The sequence below is a fragment of the Mya arenaria genome, chromosome 9 (genome assembly GCF_026914265.1).
Source record: "Mya arenaria isolate MELC-2E11 chromosome 9, ASM2691426v1".
NCBI classification, from domain to species: domain Eukaryota; kingdom Metazoa; phylum Mollusca; class Bivalvia; order Myida; family Myidae; genus Mya; species Mya arenaria.
Genome location: NC_069130.1, coordinates 66,001,240 through 66,015,230, shown reverse-complemented (window position 1 = coordinate 66,015,230; position 13,991 = coordinate 66,001,240). Strand labels below are relative to the sequence as shown.

Here is a 13,991-nt window from a genome sequence, read left to right as displayed (position 1 = left end):
ATTTGCATGCGAAGCAGGCTTAACACAATCTAATCCAACCCTCTTGCAGCTGTATGCTACTCTATGGCAGACAGTTTGACAAGCGCACTGTACGACTTTCATAATATGAGCCTGAACTGGTGCTGTTTCAGTTGTCATTTGATATAGTACTTTGTGACTCATTTCTTCCCAAACCCTTTTGAACGGGTTCTAAACAGTGTTTCCTTTCCCGTTTGAACTTGTTCTATGTCTTTGGCGTTTACCCAGTGCCATTAAACCAGGTTAATGTTTAAACTTTTTACTACTGAGCTTGTTTCTGTAGCTTTACGCATACATATTGTAGAAATACCCCCAAACTGTTATAATTAACACATAGTACTTCATCATCCTTTTGACCCAAGCATTGTCATTCATAAGCACAACGGTGTCTTTCTTTCTAAACGTGAGTTCTTTCATTGTTTTGCCAACCACTCTATCTACCACATTTTCACAAATCTGTTTTGCTTCATTAGCATTACCCTGATATAATGCAACTACACTGGCTATACTCTACGTATCTGCTTCACATTATGTTTCTTGCAAGTGCAGTGTAACAAACTCTTATCTTTGTTTTTGTCACAGCATGAAGGTCACGAAAGAATCCCAACAGCATTTAAAGTCTTATTCATACCCCGACCACTTGTCAAACCCCCAACACGTTCAGACTTCACATTAACATATGTTCATTCCACATGAGCATCTGCGCAATAACTAAGTCCTCGTGATTAAATATCATATAAAAGTTTATTAGTCCAAGTTGTTGTGTGTATATCATATTTCTGTTTATATCAACGTCATTGGTTTTGATGCAAAAAGAGACGCCGTTATATTAAACATTGTATGACGTTGACTTCAATTCCTTGCCAAGATTGATTATACATCTAACGATAAATAAGTTTAAATAATAATAATAATAATAATAATAATAATAATAATAATAATAATAATAATAATAATAATAATAATAATAATTATTATTATTATTATTATTATTATTCCAGAAATTTTAGCTTCTGTTTATAATTTTAACTGAGCTGATATGTTAACGCTAAATTCCATTATGACTTTTGGCAAATTCAAACAATTCTCACGCTAATTTATAGTTAGTATATGACACTTTAACCAAATAATCACCTTTCTCATATTATGATAATCTGCAACTTAAGTTTATTGTAGAGCAGTTTAATACAGTGACTTAGGTACCCTTTCAGTATAATTTCGTCCAGTTCTTGGCATACTCAAGAAATTCCCACTTTATTTTGTTTTCAAACATTTTTCCCCAAAACTCATATTTAATTAATGTCAATATATAAGGTATGTTATGGTGCGTATACTATTTATTAGATACAGTTTATTGCTAAAATGAACTTCAATGTAGAAAATTACCAGAAATGTATACTTTTGCTTACATATTTTAACTTTTTACGTCCTTTTTCACAACAGATGATGTGTCTATACATTAGATATAATATGTTGCAGTAAACTATCTAATACATATATTTTTGTCTGTTATCTATATATGTATATCTAATTTTGATATAGACAAATCCCTGAAATTCATACTTTACTTTTTTACCATTTTACCCCAAAAATCACAATTAACAATATAAATTATGCTGAGTCTACACATTAGATATGTTATGGTGTTGTGCAATATCTAATTAGTATAGTTATTCTGATATTTCTATCGCTAGATCCAATTTTGATAGAGACAAATTCAAGAAATTCATACTTTTGTTTACATTTTTTTAACTTTTTACCACAAAAATCCCAATGAGTCTAAACATTAGATATGATATGGTGTTGTTAACTATCTAACAAATATAGTTTTTCTGATTTTTCTATTGCTAGATGATATTTTGATAAAGACAAATAACAAAAAAAATTAACGTGCAAAATCACGTTTAACAACGTTATGATGTGGCTAAATATTAGGTATGTTACGATGCCGTATAATATCCATTAAATAGAGTATTTTTGGGGTTTTATTAATCCAGATACAAACAAATTCCAGAAATTCATACTTATGTTTACAATTTTTAACTTTTTTACCCCAAAAATAGCATTTTTCACTTTTGTCCACACACAGCAGATATCAAACAACACAAATGTGCCAAAATTAATTTAGTGCATTTTTTCTCCTTTAAATAGAGTTATTATGATGTGACTTAATAATAGGTATGCTTTGATGCTGTATAATATCTATTAAATAGAGTTGTTTTGGGGTTTTTTATTGCTAAATCCACATTTGATACAGACAAATTCTAGAAATTCATACTTATGTTAACAATTTTTAACTTTGATGCAAAATCACGTTTAACAACATTATGATGTGACTTAATAGCATTTTGCACTTTTTTTCCGCACACAGCAGATATCAAACAACACAAATGTGCAAGAATTATTTCAGTGAATTTTTCTCTTCTTTATTTGCATTTTCAGCCATAGGGTCACTGGACTATTATGAATTATATTTAATTGATCGTCATCAAGAGTACTTCGCACATCTCTTTCTTTGTTATTGAATGTACACTTTATAGTTTCATGCTATGGACAGGTGAACCATATTTGATTTCTGGTAATCAAGCGTGCTTTGATAAATTAGAACAGTTGCCTATGCTCAATTCGTACATTTACAGACAATGTGTAGGACTGATTGATAAGTTTATAAAATTGATTATAGCTTTTAAAACTGATTCGACGTCATGATTCAATGTCTTTAAAATTATCCTGTTGACTAATTGGTTTTGCTGGTGATTGATTTAACCTTTTTTATTGCTTAAATTAAAGCAACTTTTGTTCTTACATCGAGTGTTTTCAAGTTATGATATACAGACCAATGTTAAATTTGAGTTTCGACTTAGGTTCGACATATAGGCAGCGTTGTGACATTTTTCGAGCTCTTTGTGATGTTTTTGTCCTCGGATAACTTTCGGCATTTATCCTTTTTTTCAACAATATTTTTTATGAGTTTTGTGATTTTACCCACATATTTAACACTTTTAAAATAGCAATTTGATAGTTGACATATTATGTCTTCCCAATTCATTTTATACACACAAGTTCACGCATTATTGTCACCTGAGGCTGTAAGATATCCATTTCTTTTAGGATATGATTGTTTCAGATATTTCTTACTATAAAGTATTATAATGATGTCAGGTTATCGACTTTGATGGTTTAACACAATGTCGAGACAACCATAACAACATATCGACCAAACAATTGGTAAGACACTTTATTAAATACTAATAAAGCGGCGGACATAAATGAACATTTGATAGATGTTGAAACAGATGAAGACTTGGATGAGATAAAAGAATATGATATTTAATACTGACAAAAAGAAAGAGCAGCGGGACTTGATTACACTATACCAGAGAGTTTAATGTATGCAATTGATGAAATAAATAGTTTACTTGTTCAATTATTTTACCGACGGATGGGAACTGCGAGAAGACGAGGTAACGATTATGACGATAGCTTTAACAGCGGCGTTGGTAGTGGTAACAGAAACGACAGAGGCAACACTGACAAAGAGGGTGGTTAGAATAGTACGTGTTTCATTTTGAACGATGGTAGTAGTAACTTCAATGACACGAGCAAAACATAACTCGATTGTCAAACAAATTGCAATCACAGGGAGTAATACCAATCAAATGGATGACTAAACAACAAAAACCATTGCAGAGGAAAGCGCATTAAAGTCGAAAAATGTCACTCAAATAAATATGTTTTTGTATGTATATCCATATAAAAATTGACACGTGTGTAGTAACATTAATGCTCCGAAACATAGTGTAAAACGACAACATGTGATGGTTTAATAACAGATATACTTATAATATGTAACAAATCACAAACTTGTCGAAAAATGTCACATAGATTATTTTTGTATCACCTCGAAGACAAAACAATTGTCCCTCATTTTTTGAAAATCTATATACATATACTTAATGAAGTTTAAACATTATGGGGTAAAATAAAATCGGTAAATATCACAAAACTGGATAAGTTTGGTATGGATATGCATACATAATAACCTTAAACCTAACCCTAATTCAGCGCACAATTGGTTATATTTCGGAACTAGTCCAAACGGAATTCTTAAACGTCTATAGCATAAAATATCTTTTGAATGTATCCGAGATTATGGTCCACAATACCCTCCTCCATCTGATATTTTATAAAATATCACTGTATAAATTAGCTGAAAGTATAAAAGCATTAAAATATTAATAAATTAAAAATCGTCTTTACAAACCTTTCAAGATCTTTGCACAAATATGATCGATGGTCTTTTATCAATATTTCCACAATACAGTCTCATATTAAAACAGGTGTAAATGTCATGATTCTTTCAAAGAAATATCTTAAAGGGTTGCCACGGTATACTCAATACTCGGAAACCAGCATAATAAAGTCAGAAATAGGGCGTAGATATGTCTGACACCTGCCTTCTTTGAAAGTCTTAACTTCTATCTTTCTTACCTTGTGAGCACTACTTGGAAACACCCTGAAAACAACACAAAGAGGCCAATTGTTTCTATGAACGTCTTTATCTTTCAAGATAACAAGTCACCAGCTTTAGGTTTAGGCAGAAACACATAACAACATGGCATTTAAAATAGTCCTGATAATCATTATCATCAATTGCTACAATTCCTAGACGCCTCCCAAGTGGTAAGTGGGGGGGGGGGGGGCGGTTGTGAAAAATTGAACAACCGCAGACAACCTTTTTCAGAAAGAAACTTCTTGAAAATAATATCTTCGACACAGAAATACTCAATTTATAAAGACAACTCGTCCACTGCTCAAACAAAACATGGACGATAAGTAAGTTCCTTACACCTTATTCCTTATTCCTTTTTCGAATAAGGAATAGGTAACTAGTTTCTTATTCCTTATTCAAAATAAATAATTGTAGATATGCATCAAATCACTTCTTTGTTATGTGTTTCGTATTTTCATAACAATTAAACAGCTTTGTAAATAAAATAATGCACGAAAAAAAATCGAATAAGGAATAAAGAACTTGTTCCCTATTCCTTATTCAAACTCGAATAAGGAATAAAAATGTTTTAAGTGATACATTTTTTGAAAATAACAATGCAAAAGTGGTCTACATAAATAGTTTACAGAAATGCATTGTCTATTCAAGAGAATATTAGTGCTTAAAGTGCTTTGAAAACGCTCCAAAATCGGAATAAGTAACAGAATTTACGAAAAAAAAACTCGATTTCAATGTGCTTAATTTATTCGTTTTTTGACGAAATATAAAAAAATGATCTTATTAATTAATTTGAATAAATGCATTAACTTATTTAAAGGGATAGAGTGTTTCAAGTACTTAAACCGCACAGTAAGTTGAATAAGGAATGAAGAACAGAAACGGTGAATTTTCGACTTTTTAAGAAAGACATTTTTTGACCAAATAATTATGCAGAAGTGGTCTTCATAAAAAAGTTTAAAGACATGCAGTGTCTATTCAAGAGAGTGTTAGTACTTAAAGTGCTTTAATCATGTACCGACCTCCGAATATGAAACAGAAATTTTGAAGACGTCAAAAAGTTAACTTACTCGTTTTATCACTTTTCGACAAAAACACTTTGCAGAAGTTGTCTATATATTTTTTTAAGAAATGCACTGTCCATTCAAGAGAGTTTTAGCACTTAAAGTGCTATAAAAACGCTCAAAAAACGAATAAAGATCAGGATTTACGAAAAATACTCAATTTCTAAGTGCTTCATATGCTATTTGTTGACGAAATATCAATTGCACATTGATCTTATCAAATAATTTGAATAAATACGTTGTCTTATTGAGCGGGATGGAGTGTTCCAAGTACTTCATAACGCACACTAAGTCGAATAAGGAATTAGGAACTAGTTCATTATTTCTTATTCAAACTCAAATAAGGAACAGAAACGGTGATTTTTCAACTTTTAAAGTAAGACATATTTTATATAAATAATAATAAATATGCAGAAGTGGTCTACATAAAAAGTTTACAGAAATACAATTTCTATTTAAGACAGTTTTAGTACTTAAAGTGATTTAAAAACGTACCAAACTCAAAATAAGGAACATAAATCTTGAAAACGTAAAGAAAATCACTTACTCGTTTTATCACTTTTTGATAAAATAATTGTGCAGGAGTGGTCTATTAAAACGTTTAAAGAAATGCATTGTCTTTTCAAGAGCACTTTGAAATTGAGTATTTTTCGTTACTTATTCGGATTTGGGGGCGTTTTAAAAGCACTTTAAGCACTAAAACTCTCTGGAATAGACAATGCATAGTTATTTGACAAAAATGCATTACTTGAAAAGTTTTTATTCCTTATTCGGGTTTGAATTAGGAATAGGGAACTAGTTCTTGTGCATTATTTTATTCACAAAGTTGTTTAATTGTTATGAAAATACGAAACAAAGATTTTTTTTTTATACATATCAACATAAACAATTATTTATTTTCAATTCTTAAGGAAGAAGGAAGAAGGAATTAGGAAAATCGAACTACTTTATTGTCCATAAACAAAACTTGTTCCTTTACCTCTGATTGCAATCAATCTACGCATTGCATTTATGAAAGAAGAAGCACTCATGGACTCGACAACCTCTATATGCAACTTTTTATCACAAGGTATGTGAACATATTAACCCAACGTTTACTACAAGCATGGCCTCCTGTCGTCCGACGAATCACAACTTCCCAAGGTCCGAACGCATCTACAACAATATAAGGACAGGGTGGACCGGGAGAAAAGCGATCTGACGGTAACAAGATGTTATGGAAGAAACCAACTTCTTGGAACCGACAACCCTGAGACCGGCAGACCGTAGCGCTCTTTCGGTTATATTTCTCCCTTTATGATTGACTTGATTATGAAAATAATACACTTTAAGTTTTGAAATATGATATTTTATTGGAAGAATCACTGGATGTTTTTCAAGGTTCGACAGGTTATTTTTTCTCAACCTAACACCCACCTTCAAAACCCATAATAATACAACTATCCTTCTGAATTTGTCTTATGTTTATGAAGCAATGTAACCTTTCCTTATTTACATTGTTCTGTACTTGCTGTTGAATGAACGTTTCTGTGTCTATCGTGAAGTCATGAGTTTGAGCACTAGGTGACATACGACTTGGATAAGAACAAGCTACATTTTTCAAGAGAGCAATAACAACGACTATTCTGCTACATCCAGAACTAAATGAAAAACTTTCAGACGTGGTAGTGACGAAGGTGTTCACTTTAGCACAAACCTCTTTGTTAACATCAAGATTTATCAAAGGAAAGCATTCCGGTACATCTTCCTGTTTAGCATTGTTGCAACTGGACCACGAAGCCATAAACTATCAACTATAATTCATGAAGTCTCAAAGTTTGTAGTAGCACAGTCTATTGGGTTACTATCAGTTTTGCTATAAAAACAACTCCGCAGAATCCTGTCAACGCTATTGCCAACATATGTCAACGAGTTTTGTTTTGAATGTATCCGAGAACAACCTTGCTGTCAGTGAAAAATGAGACAATATCAAAGTGGACGGTCACATTTACAGAAACAATATCAAATACTTCTACAGCCAAAACTACCACACAAAGTTTCAATCAGGGAATTGTTATGTCCACCTTTTGGAGCAACCTTGGGTTTTCCAAGAATAAATAATTAGACCATGTACCGTCATCTGACATCGCTAACAAGTAGACAGCTGCAGCATAAGTTTTTCTGAAGCATAGTTAACATGTAGCAGCTCCTTTCTCCTGGTAACACTCAGAGAAACAGGTAAGTACATCAAAGGTATTTCTATGTTCTGTAAACTCTCGGTAGATACTTTCAAGTTTTCCTATTGCGTCGTTTTGGTGTCCGAGAGAGGTTTATCCCAATCAATCGTCTTTTGCACAAGTTCTTTGAGAATGAGTCTTCCTGGCAATACTACAAGAACAATTAAGCCTTAGGGTCATATATGCTATTGATTTCCGACAACACGCCGCTTCGAGTAAACGTTTTGTCTTAAACAAACGAACTGTCAAACACTGATACAATTGTGCTCACGTTTCTATTTTAGTTTTTTTCGCCTTGGTGTCTGCATGATGTGGTCTATTCTTTTCAATTTGGTGACAGAAATCATTGCGGCACATAGTTTAGTATCTGGATGCTAATGGTGCTGAGAGAAACCAATGTGCCAAAGCACCTTCTTTAAATCTTAGACCAATGATTCCGCCTGTATCCTTTAAAACTATTTTCTGTAGCTTCCAGAGTGTAGTCCAGCCAGATATCGTGAAATTTGCCACTCGAAAATTTTGCTGTAAATAAGCCCTGTATATAGTCCACCTCCCTTGATAGTCTGGTCATATTCAGAACTTCAGCACTCATGCAATTAGCGTAATTGTATGCATAAATGCATCTTATTATGTTGTTCTGACTGTATTAATTGCATTTTATAGTCATTATGAATATGTAGGCAATAGTTAAAGCTTCGCATAAGTTTTAGCGGCCGTGTTAGACATCATCTTGGAAAGCATTGTTGTACCACGGTATTCACAACTACAACATGCATCTTTATAAACTACAGACTAAGCCTTTCTTTTGATATATAGAAGTCTGTGTTTACAGATACATACCGATATGGTGTCAGATTTACTATCAAATCTGCTGTACTTATACCAATTCATTAATTTACAAACATTTAAAAAATTAGCACATAAAAATCCCCTTACGTATGAATTTTATGCTTTAATCGTCATATACATGTTCCAAAGGTATTTTGATTCATACAAACATGATGACAGAAGCAAAGTTAAATTGTGTAAACATTTGCTAAAGGTATCAAATTTCACGTTATTCAAGCCCTTTCTTTGATACTGACTGCACGCCATATAGTTTCAAGTTACAGAAAGGTTGTCGTTGAAAAATGCTTACTTTATCGTTATCACGGATGTTTTGGATGAATTACATCGGTTGCTCGGGCTAACTTCATTCATTTGCATAAAATGTCTGCGACTGATGAGTGAGTACTTAAATTGATTATATTTTTAAATATTGTACAATCTTGTACACTTTAAAGTCTTCAAAAATATTTTCGCGAAAACATTATACAGTTTTGGATTGCTTTCATTTTTACATTGCTGCAATCATATCACCTTTTTATTTTGTAACCGATTGTTCTGGATTGTCAAGCTATACCTGCAAAATCAAACTGTTTATCCAAAGTTAAAATTCGATCAATATGCAATTTTGTGACATTATTTTATGTGTAATATTTAAAATACCATTTCTGATTTCAGCGATTTTCCAGTCATGTATCTTCAATTAATTGTAATAATTGAGACTTCATAGCTTTCAACTATGTATTTGTTAGAGTTTTTCCGGATAAATTAAATCAATAATTTTTCACGACCGGACTTTACCTAGACCTAGTCACATATCCTAATCATGTTTCATTTAAATAGATGAAACGCATTTCTAACTATACAATTTTCTTATGTTGTTTATTCATTAATTTTGATGATGGTTTTTCAGTTTGACCATGGTATGTCAACTTGCCTTATCAATATCTGTAAAAACACACAATATTCAATTAATTAAATTAATCAAAGAATGTCCGTTACTTGTGATGTATATGCGTTATTCGTAATAAATTGCAGGAGCTTTAAATTTGTTATCAAAGAGAGAGAAATATAAATCAAACGTTATAAACATTTGCCTATGAATTTGTATATGAATGTAAACAATTTGATAGTTAATTGAAAAGTGAAAATGTTTTTTCCCCAATAGTTAACAAGAACTTTCGTTTTGTTGAATATAAATATTACTACTTCCCTACTGCATTGTTACGGACAAAATATAAATGTGTGTAAGCTTGTATTTTATTACCATTGTCAAAATTATGACAAAAATACTATGTTCATTAATGAATGTTATTACACATTCATCATAATTCCAAAAACATTATATATGTATAGCACAATTTAAAAAATGAACACAACTATCGATCTAACTTATTTGCCACTACACACATTTTTGCAAATGTCATTCGCTTTTGTTTCATACATGTTTACCCTTTTCTGTTATGACTAGAAACTGTCGTAGGATTCAGACATCTTTATAAGTTTGTAAAATGGAAACACAAATACATGTATCATTTATGTTCCAGGTTAAGGTAACATAGACAAACAGAAACAAATCAAATACTCAAATGGACTTTTATTAATAAGTATGATATAATATTGTTATAAGAAATACATCATTCAAACCTTTCTATTATAACCTATTTTTTTCAGTGGAAATACTACACACAGTAATGGAGTTTGAATTGTTACAAATACAAAAGCTAATATAGACATACACACTTATACTTAATTTTTAGATAGAGAAATCACAGCTTTCGACTCTGAATTAATCACCATTCTATTCTTAAATAGTATGGGCCTAATAAGTACGAACCTACACTCTTGAAATCTTTACAAAATGTTCTGCTAAAATGCAAATAAAACCTATATTATTAACAAACAAACACCATAGTTTACAATCATTTGCATACCTTGTAAAATTTCATGTGTTTAAGCTCTTCCATTGACATTAAATGGATGCCATGTAGTTAAAGGTAATAGAAGGGTCAACGATGAAAACTATTTTATATACCTTTTTTATTATTATTAAATATTCCGCATTACACAACACAATAAATCATATACACACTAAATGTAAAAAAATATGGTGTTATCATGTAATCTTATCTAAAAAGTGGGAGTGGTTGCCATACATAAAAATGAGAGAGTTTTATATTGATAGGAAAACAGATAAAAGAAGATGTAAAATGACAAGACAAACAAAAGGCAATGCTTAAACCAAAAATAAATTAAATAAAGAAGCATTAATATACTTCGAAAATGTAGGGAAAAAAAACTGTACTAGAGAGTTTTGCTTAAACGTATTTCATTACATGCACTTTCTGCTTATGTCTGCTATTTAAAATATCTTTATCAGAAAAGAACACAGCAGAATAGATCAGAAAACTTGTTGTTCATTTTAGCATATACAGTTCGTCGTTGTTAACAAGCGTGCTTTAAATGAGTCCAGGCTCATTTCATAAATTTACAGAAGATTAATGTTGAATACTTAACGTTATTAAGGCGTTGCTCTTTATACTATAAAGTCCTATTTTCGATTATTTTATCACTTCTATTCCGTTTGTTATTGTGTTGTTAATTGCTACAATAAAACTATTGATTTTTTCACTGAATGTTGTCGTATTGCAAGTTATACCTGCCCAATAAAAATATTTAAACATGATGACTTTTGGTTTTGAAATAAATACGAAAAAAGTGTAATTAACAGATTTTGATATGCTTTTTATGTTTAAAAATAGCTTTTTTTCCTCGAATTATGTGTTGATATTTCCTTTTTTTGTTGAAACCTTTCGCAAATGTTTAGGTTCTGAAAAAAGGCTGTCTTTTGCATATTATGTACGACTTATCATCTTAACTCGATTAGTTTGTGGCCGTGTTTCACAATGTTCGAGCTACAATTAAAACCTTCGTTCTTCCATTATATGAGTTTGTTTTGTACACGATAAATTAATTCATTACACACGAGTCAACTATAGGTCTTGCCTTAGCCACAAGCATTGCGAAAACAAAACGACATTGGCCATTTGTCATCGAATGATTTGATGTTACAAACTATGTCTGTCAAATAGAACTTACTATACACGTATTTACTAATAGTCTTTTGTTTTGTGATATGTATTCACATTTACGACGTTTCGATAAAGACATCTATAATTGAATCTTAAGTTGTTACATACTATGTATGATAGTTATCTGATCAAGCATGTGCTATTTTTTATTTTTGACCAAGACACGAAATTTAATCCATGTTCTATCATTACTGTGCAATTGTTGGGACTATTTACAAACTGTTGCGCTCTGAAACACAGAAATGTGTTAGGTTTTATCAAACTGTGTGGTATTACTCTCTGTCTTCTCAATTAACTAACTACAAGTATGTTCAATTTGTGTACTGACCAAATACGATAAAATAAAAGACATAGATTTTTTCTGACTTTATTATATATATTTTTTTCACGTTTTCCGCTTTGCAATTTAGTTATTATTTTCATCATTTTGTTTTGGTTGAAGCGCAATTTGTTGCAAGTTGTTCTGAAAAATCCTTACAGTGACTACAAACCCATGAAAATCAAATGATATGGAAAATATGTATATAAACTGACGTTCGAAAGTCTATAGGACTTTATTAAAGTATTATTGTTACAAATAGGCATTTGTTTTAAGGCTGTCCGAAAGTTCAACCATTATGTAATTGATTTAATAGATTCTTAAAAATGGTTATATTAATGCACATATAGACAGTCACAAATAACTCATTGCAATAAGTAATCTGGTTGTTGCAATAAAAACATTATTCATTGTTAATTCAACGTACAGGAAAACAATATCAAATATTATTCACTATATAAACTATTGATAGCAATAACAACGTAAATAAATAATTTCATGTGGTATAGTCAAGTGATATACCATTTTAAAGGTTTGGTCATTACAAACTCAAATATGCATATCTTTTAAAAATCCATCATAGTTTGACAGAATTATGGCTATTTTAATTTTACATTTTTATTTTTTTTTTCTGCCAAATAGGTCAAATTCACAACCTCTGAATTTAAATGAAATAAGAAATGTAAACAAAATGTTTTCTTTATTTTCTATAAATTTAATACAAATTTCTAAAAATCAGAGTTAAAATAATGTTTTAAGCAGAATATTTCACGATAATTATTTTTGTTATTTTTAGGAAATTTTAAATATGCCGCATATTTTGAAGCATGAGCTAACAATAAAGTAAAAGTTACAGAACATTTATTTTCTTACATTCACTGATGAACATTTGCATTTTCACAATGAATAGTATTATAAATAGGAAGGTTTAAGGCAAACAAAAAATTAGTTGCTATGGTAACCATTCAATAAAAATAAAAAATGCTAAGAAACATCATTTTATGTTAAACAGGAAAATTCTGTAAGTATATCTTGGATTGATTTTCCTGACAATTGTTAAAAACCACTAAGCAATTCTTAACAATTAAATATAAGAATGACATTGTCATCAAATTTTAAGGGTAAATAAATTTAAGACAACATTGACAGTTTCCCTAGAACACTAGACTCTGGCTACCATGGTAACTGTTTAAAAATTTACTCATTTTCTGAATTGACATGGTAACTATCAACACGAATACATACTACTAATTGTTTAGAAACAAACAACAGGAAACAAATTTAATACGCTTGAGTGTTTAATTATTGGAATCAAAACGTGCATATATTAAGAAACAAAATGTGCGTTCATGTATTTGTAACCATTTATAGCATGTGAAATTTTACACATAAAAGACAACATTTAATATGGAAACATATTCACTCTATAATCAATCAAAATGCAGGAACGGTTAATGTTAATTTAAAAGAACATTTACTTCTAACTGTCAGAAGATTAATCCTCTTTGCGCTAAACTGTACCTCAATATTGCAGAATTTAGAAAAAGAAATCTCTGAGACACTTCGTAGTATGACTGCTGCATGGTACAACCACCGTCGAATTCTGAAGAATTTTAATTGTCAAATTACACCAAGTTGATTTAGTAAGGCTCCATGTTGGAATTTTTTGGCCTTTTTTCTTGAACCTAAAGATATAACAAAGGAATGTTTTGATTTCAATACACATGTATACAAAAGCAACTACATGAATTCAGTGCATATGGCAATATACATATAAAAATGTAAACATACAGTGTAAAAAGGTTTTAACACAATTAGTTAAGGGAATACATCATGTTTTCACATATGATCATAATACGGTTAACATACATACAGAGATAAGTAGGGATTTTCTAATTCAAAACTTCATTCTGTTCAACTTTTTTGTCCACTTTTTGTATGTCAAAT

The 13,991-nt window shown here is 30.8% G+C and overlaps 3 long non-coding RNA genes across 4 annotated transcripts in view; 1 reads left to right on the top strand and 2 right to left on the bottom strand.

The window, feature by feature from the left end:
* Positions 1-3,370: 3,370 nt before the first annotated feature.
* Positions 3,371-8,868, bottom strand: LOC128246457 (uncharacterized). Its single transcript, XR_008263255.1, has 3 exons — positions 6,572-8,868; positions 4,510-4,534; positions 3,371-4,228 (listed from the first exon to the last, which is right to left on the bottom strand). It is a non-coding gene; the product is annotated as an uncharacterized LOC128246457 (long non-coding RNA).
* Positions 8,869-8,900: 32 nt separating this feature from the next.
* Positions 8,901-13,991, top strand: part of LOC128246850 (uncharacterized) — a 13,157-nt gene continuing 8,066 nt past the window's right edge. For both annotated transcript variants that reach the window (XR_008263383.1, XR_008263382.1), the window contains exon 1: positions 8,901-9,034. This is a non-coding gene — a long non-coding RNA (uncharacterized LOC128246850). The remainder of the gene's footprint in view (positions 9,035-13,991) is intronic.
* LOC128246849 (uncharacterized) overlaps positions 12,079-13,991 on the bottom strand; it is a 26,243-nt gene continuing 24,330 nt past the window's right edge. Inside the window, exon 4 of the long non-coding RNA XR_008263381.1 lies at positions 12,079-13,729. This is a non-coding gene — a long non-coding RNA (uncharacterized LOC128246849). The remainder of the gene's footprint in view (positions 13,730-13,991) is intronic.